General features: G+C 40.4%; 1 protein-coding gene across 1 annotated transcript in view; it reads right to left on the minus strand.

Moving 5' to 3' along the window:
- The window catches only part of LOC102779340 (protein NLRC3-like), a 334,346-nt gene that overhangs the window by 39,217 nt on the left and 287,180 nt on the right, over positions 1–7,949 (minus strand). The window lies entirely within an intron of this gene.

Below are 7,949 nucleotides of genomic sequence, written 5' to 3' on the forward strand. Positions count from 1 at the left end.
CCTGATACTAACACACACATACACACCTTCACACACACTTTCACTCACAGGATGTTTCCATACATTAGCACTGGTTATGAAGTGAAGGTGTGTCCGTTGAAGGTGTCAGTGTCAGTGCAGCAGATGAGTTGAGGATGATGATATTTCTAATGTTGTTTCCTGTCAGTGAATTGAAGCTGTTAAACTGCAGCTGTCCTCCTGCTGCCTCGTTGTTCCAAAGCTCTTTGTTTCTCTTTTAGTTCTCACTGTTTCTTTCTGTTTCTGCTGTCCACCTTTTCACATGGAAAATCATTTCACTGTTTCTCACTGAATGACTCCCCAAACTAGATTTGAAATTCTATCAAGTTTCTAATCATTACAAGTGATTCATGTTTCTATTTGATGTGTAAATGGAGATGATTTAGTTTGCTGGGATATGGACTGACATGTGTTGAATGGGAGGAGCAGTTTGTTGTTGTCTTCTTGTCTGTTTATGACAACAATAAATCTATTGTTGAAACAATGATTCATGTTTAACTCCATATATGAAATGTTTCTGATCTTTGAATTCTGTTTGATTAAAGACTTTCTTCATGACACAAATGAGATTTCAGTGTATTAATAGAACTAAATAAGCTCAGAGTTGAAAGGCTGGAGTATTATGTACGTGCTTCACTGTCAGTATCTTCAGGTGGATTCAAAGGGAAACATCAAACTGCTGTAATGAGATCAACTAGTTGGGCTGAACACACTTATCTGTAGTTTGTCTCCATCCAGGATCATCAGAATATAATGAACATGTGTGAAGAGCCAAAAAATGCTGCTGCCCTCTCAGCATGATGAGCTCCAGCCTTTGTTAACAGGAAAACAGGAAACATGAGACAACTTTCAGAGACAGTAACCAACTGTGGCCACAAGATGGCAGCAGCTGATCTGAGATCCTTTATTGGACAGAACGACTCTGCTCTGTGACGTCATCAGAGAGACGGCCTTCACGTTGATAGATCTGACGTCACGTCTGCACTGCGATGATGAAAGCTGATAAACACATTGTTATTTATCCATGAAATCACCTCTGTCCTCTCAAGTGTAGCTGTTTACAGAGCTAAAGAAGTCCTTCATCATCAAAACAGACAAACATGTATTTTCTGTATGAAGTGACGTCATCCTCACTCTAACCTCTTACATACATTCTGTTCAGTTTTCCTGCTGTAAGAAATAAACTGTGTGAAAATATAAATGCAGGGAAACATCCATTAATCACAGGTGAGCCGTTTGTTTCTGACTCACATTAAATGAGGCTTCAGGTGTAAATACCTCAGAAGTGTTTGTGAGTTCAGTAGAAGCAGACCCAGTCAACCATCATGGCATCCACAGCACTACACAACGCAACAGAAAGGCCTTCATCATCTGCTGAACCACCTCTGAACCACGACGCTCTCCCTGCATCTAAAAGCTGTTAGTCAGGATGAGATGCTGCTGTGATCGCTCACAATTTACCTGTGAGATCTTTGTAAATATTGTCTTTGTTTCTGAAGGAAACACCTTTAGTCTGTTTGTATTTGGAGTGCAGATCTGGGCGTCCATCACTTTAACCTGCACACGTTTAGTTATTGAGTGTAGTTGATGTTTGGCAGCATTTTATAAGTGACAGTTCATGAACGGTGAAGGAACAGAGGACACCTGACCATCCTACCTGTGTCAGTAAGAAAACTTTAATCACAACTTCACAACTTAACACAACTGAAACCTGAATTCAGTGTTGCATAGTTTACTAACAGTGTGTGCTAACACTGAAGTTAGCAGTTTGTTTCCTAAGAGCTGCTGGGACAAACCACAGTGACCGGCTACAGAGTTTAGTTAAGGTGGTTCTAATATGTGACCTGTTGAATTATTTACAGGGATTTATTTTTCATTTAAAGCATCATTTGTGAAGTTTTTATGAAGTTTAGTTCTTTTATGTTCTTTGTGTGACGTTTAGATTTTCTTCTCTTGTGTTTGAACTCTTCAGGTTTCCTGTAACCGTTTTCTGATGGTGCTGCACTGTGACATAAACACTGCCACTTTATTAGGCACACCTTGCTGACTGCAGGTTATAACCCCTGCTGGAAACATCCCCACAGATTTGGATCCTTATTGCCATGACAGCACCACACAGCTGCTCCAGATGCTGCAGGATGCTGGTCAGGGCTCTAACAGTGAAACTTTACTGAAAGTAAGAAACCTGAGAGGAAATAAACTTTGGACTTTAGTAAGCTGAGCTCTGAAGCTGTGATGGAGCTCAGTCGGTGTGAAGGCGGCTGCTGCGTAACAAATGTTTGTCTGAGGTGCTGCGACTGATCGTGGTCATGTTTATTTAAAGAAGTCGGTGATGAAGCAGGCTGTGCAGTCCGAGCTCTTCATCAGTTAACAGTCCTCCAGAGCTGCAGGGAGCTGACTGTCCTCCAGGTGGCACTAAGTGAACAAAGTCCAAAGAAATAAACTTGGACTGTTTTTTGAAGCCTGAATAAAATGTAAATAAACTTTATAGATAAATAAAACCAGCTACTCTGTGACTTTACACACCTACATATTACACTGACAGAGCTGACGCCTGATTGGAGCAGCACAGAGTTAGACTTCTTTTCTGGTTGTGGATTGGTTCGTCAGGATTTCCCCCTTTACAGGTTTAAAAACAATCTCTGTGTTTACATTTTTTTCCCCCTTTACAGGTTTATATAAATATACAGTATTATTTAGTACTGTCTGTCAGGTTTATATTGTTGGATTGTCATTTATGCTTAGAAATATATAATCATATATGCTTAGAGGTATATAATCAATTGTATAATGATAATATATAATATAATGGTCTGATCCTTAGTAGTCTGCAAAGACTCTGTGTGCCTTTCAGTTCTGGCATCCACACACATCCTAAGGTCATGAGAGAGGTCGTACCTTCTCTTACTGATTTATGATATGGTAAACACATCTATGTCTGTGTGAGATGTCATATGTTAATGAACCTATGCATATTCATGGGACCACATTAAAGAGCAGCGCTATGGAGGAGCTAACTGAGAGTGACTGGAGGGAGGAACGGTGCTCGTCATTAGTCCTTTGTTTGGTTCAGAAGTATCGTTTTCCTCTCAAGTCTAAAGTTGAACCATCTGAACTTCTGAATTCAGTCCCAGAGTTTGTTCTTTTTCAATCAAGAAAGAAAGTGTGTGAAGATAGAGCCAAGGGTTAAACGGTCGAAGAAATAAAGAAGGTGGACAGGAGTAATGGGATGTTGAAAGCCAGGCTTTCACACGACTGAGCTTCCTTTCAGTCTCTTGAAAGGAGAAGAAAATCCCAGGCCTCATGTCACCAAGTACTCACTCAGGGCAAGAGCTCCATTTACTCCTATCAGCAGAGAGAGAGAGAGGAGGCAACGCTGTGCTGTAAGCAAATTTTATTGAGAAGTTCAGTATCTCAGTAAAAACCTGCTCTCTGCTTTCAGGGAGGAAATAAAACAGGACTTCTATAATAAAACAGTGACGTGAGAATCATCACCTCTGCCAACAAAGAAGCCTGGTGGATGTTTGTTTACAGTCTGATGATGGGACATCATGCTCTGCATCTTCAAAGTTTACCTCCTCATTATTATTCATACCCAGTAATGTGAAGCATGCTTATATCTACTATAACTGAACCAACCTGGTGCTCTTCATTTATGGAGGCTGTTGAGTCTGAATGTTGGATGTTGTGTATCTCGTGTTCTCTGGGCTTTGTTGTCCTCAGTCTTTTTGCAGGATCAGAAAACAAAACCAGGAGGCGTGTAAATGTTTCTTCTCCATGATGTTTCTTCAAATGTTTCTTCTGGATGATGATATGACCGTGACACGGGATGCCACCTTTGGTCTTGTGATGAAGCAAAGCTCAGGAAGAAGTGTGATTAAATGGTACCCACATGTTGAGAAGGATGTACAGGGGCACCTGCAGCCAAATCCAAGCTTCAGGTTAGTTGTAGTTGCAGAACGCTATAGGACTGAGACAGCTGAGGCATCAAATGTTTGATTAAACGGATGAAAAAGAGAAGTTTCTTCCCTATAATTATCACTTCTTAAAATCAACAACTTCAAGTCTGTCATGCTGAGCATGCTCAGAATGTGACAATATATTTTTGTTCAATATTTAATTTCTTTGAGTTGCAATTGTTAAATTAAAAAAAATAAAAATATATTCTTATACTTTAGCAAACTAATTTATCAAAAAAAATATATACATATATCTGTATTAGTTTTAATAAATTAATTTGACACCTGTATTGAAAATACTATATTGTATTCATACAGAATCAGTATGGTATCATTGTCTGTCTGTTCACTGATTGTTGAAACTAAGAGCTACTTTGTTCTGTTTAGATCTAAAGTATCCAAACTCGAGCTCTGATGTTTCTTCACCCTTGTGTGTGTGATATGTGATTTCCTACATGCTGGCAGAGCAGAGCAGCAGTTTGTGCTCACAGACGGTGACGGTGTGGAGAGACGGTGGTGTTTCCTCAGAAGAACCAGCAGAGTCGCAGAGTGACCAGAGTGACGCTGAAAAACTAGTTCATGCATTTATTACTTCCAGGCTGGACGACTGTAATTCATTATTATCAGGATGTCCAAAAAACTCACTGAAAAGCCTTCAGTTAATCCAAAATGCTGCAGCAAGAGTCCTGACAGGGACTAGAAAGAGAGAGCAGATTTCTCCTGTTTTGGCTTCCCTTCATTGGCTTCCTGTTAAATCCAGAATTGAATTCAAAATCCTGCTCCTCACATACAAGGTCTTAAATAATCAGGCCCCATCTTATCTTAATGACCTTGTAGTACCATATCACCCTATTAGAGCACTTCGCTCCCGCTCTGCAGGCCTACTTGTTGTTCCTAGAGTATTTAAAAGTAGAATGGGAGGCAGAGCCTTCAGTTTTCAGGCCCCTCTTCTGTGGAACCAGCTTCCAGTTTGGATTCGGGAGACAGACACTATCTCTACTTTTAAGATTAGGCTTCAAACTTTCCTTTTTGCTAAAGCATATAGTTAGGGCTGGACCAGGTGACCCTGAATCCTCCCTTAGTTATGCTGCAATAGACGTAGGCTGCCGGGGGATTCCCATGATGCATTGAGTTTTTCCTTTCCAGTCACCTTTCTCACTCTCTATGTGTTAACAGACCTCTCTGTATTGAATCATATCTGTTATTAACCTCTGTCTCTCTTCCACAGCATGTCTTTTATCCTGTCTTCCTTCTCTCACCCCAACCGGTCGCAGCAGATGGCCCCGCCCCTCCCTGAGCCTGGTTCTGCTGGAGGTTTCTTCCTGTTAAAAGGGAGTTTTTCCTTCCTACTGTCGCCAAAGTGCTTGCTCATAGGGGGTCATATGATTGTTGGGTTTTTCTCTGTATCTATGAAGCGCCTTGAGGCGACTTTTGTTGTGATTTGGCGCTATATAAATAAAATTGAATTGAATTGAATTGAATTGAATTGAGTCACAAAGGACACCAGTCCATCTCACCACCTTGACTTGCTGACTGATGCTCGTCTGCACTGCACAGAGGAAATCAACTGACCGAGGTTTGTCCAGTGACGTGTTATGAAATGTATATTTGTTTTATGCTTACAGATATGTTTTTCTTGACAGAGGCTCTGCAGAGGTTAGACAAAGCAGAGAAAATATGTGCTTTACATTTTACTGTGATTTACTGGGATATTTGTTGCCTGATGTTCAGCAGGAATGAAGAAATAGAATCAAAGGGAGATGTTTTTGATGTTTTTCTAATGATGTAAGTAAATCTTCAATATTATTTATTTGCTTGGTTATATTAGGAGTAGGGATGCACCGATACCGATACTGGTATCGGGTATCGGGGCCGATACTGTAAAATGTGTGTGTACTCATACTCGTAAAAGTGAACCGATACCATGAACCGATACTAACTTATTTCATTAATCAGAGGGTGGATTGTCATTTCTGTTGTAGTTTTTTAGATTGGCCACTAGGGGGACATCCCACACTAAACAGGCACAGGGTTAGGCGAGTGAGACTGGCGGCTCCAGATAAAAAAGAGAAACTGGAGGCTGCTGTAGCTAGGCTAAACAAAATGTCAGCAGTGTGGAACAGCCAACTTTAACTCAGGTTTTGGAAAAGCGATGAAAAATGTCAAGAGAAAATCCACGGGCAGTTAAAATAACAGAGGCTCTGACTCATTTTATCGCTCTGGATGACCAGCCAATGCCGGCCGTGGAAAACATAGGATTCTTCTCAGCATACTCGAGCTGCGATATGAAATTCCCAGCTGCCCACACATCAGGGAGATAATGGTGCCAAAACTTTCTGAAGAGGTAAAGACAAGCAGTGTGCGCGATGTCAGTCCTTGGTTTAACGGCACAGTGGACTGATGATCCACGGGCAGATGAGGAGTTTGTCAATGCCGAATACTTTGGTTATTTTGTTTGTTTGTTTACAATATGGACACTCTGCAACAATTTAAAAGTTTATTTTATTCTCAAACCTAATTTGTATTTATTTTATTCCAAACAGAAGTGTTTATTTATTATTCTGAAAGCTGGAGACAGTGCCAATAGTTCAGTGATATTTTGTAAAATTACAATGAGGAGACTCTGCAATAATTTAACAGAAGTGCTTATTTTCGTTGCATCCCTAATTAGGAGTGTTTCTGAGTGAGGGAGAGAGGAGTCATCATCCAGGTAAAGTGACGTGGATCAGTGGATACACTTGTCTCCCCTTTAAAGGAGACGATCCAAGTCGTCCTTAAATGTTAGTGCTTTCAAATACACAAACATTTTTAAAGGACAAAAATGAACATCCAACTTTGACTGTAACACAAAATAAATCTTTGCATGTGTGTTTTCAAACTCTCCGATGGGCAGCATATCAGTCTTGGACTGTGTAACCTGCCGGAGCAGCACTGGATGATCACCACACGTGAGCATGTTCCTGCAACATTCAGCATCTGATCTGTCATCTGTGTGCTTCTGCTTTTGGTAAGTAGAGTTTTTTTCAGTGTCCAGTTATTTTTTACTGCTGTTTGAATTCTCTGTTTGACCCTGTAGACTGTTTGATGGACTGCTTGTCTTCCTGTTTGTAACCGCCGCCTGTTTTTGACTAAAGATTTGGATTTCCTCCCTTTGTGTCCTCTTCCTCTGTGAATGTGTTGCATGCGTCACAGATTAAAATTTACCTGATGAAAGATAATTTACAGTGGCACTCTGTCAGGATCATTCTGACTATAAGATCACTGTATTAATCTGAATCCTTCTGAAATGTGCTGTGAATGAATGCTGATGCAACTCACTGTGGGAAAGCTGTTAATAAAATTAAAGTTCAGTATTTCAAAGCAGGAGTTATGAAGAATCATACTGGCATTAGGACTGTAATAATATGTACTTACAAAGTCAAAGTTTTTTAATTATGTTAGAATATTGGAAGACAACCAACTTTTAGTGTTTTCTGTATATTAATTATTCTGAAATAGAGACGGTGACACTAACTGTACAGAAGCACTAAACAACTGACAATCTAACAGACATCATTGGCCTGAGCCGTCATGCACAGTGAGTCTGATCCTTTGCTGTGAGAGTCTAACAAGCATGTTTCTGATCAGTTTGGAAGAAGTCTTCTTTAACATAAATAATGAGCCGACATTTTCCTCATGACACCAGCGATAAGCTCTGGACCCTCATTTTACCTGGACACGCCTACTGCTGATTCAGGAAAAATGCCCACGTTACCTGGTGAAAGTCACACTTTGTAACGTGCGGTGGAGACGAAGCCAGCTGCAGATGTGTGCAGGTGGACAGCGAATGAGCAACAACTTCTAACTTTCCACAAGTACTCATTTATTTTAAATATCAAAAATAAAAGTGCCAGCTCTACCACACACGAGAGCACACTAGTCCGCGTACACAACGAAGAAGAATAAAGAGAGAGGGTAGGGTTGCCAACCGTC

This window comes from Neolamprologus brichardi, chromosome 3 (assembly GCF_056152115.1).
Source record: "Neolamprologus brichardi isolate AB-2024 chromosome 3, ASM5615211v1, whole genome shotgun sequence".
Lineage (NCBI taxonomy): Eukaryota > Metazoa > Chordata > Actinopteri > Cichliformes > Cichlidae > Neolamprologus > Neolamprologus brichardi.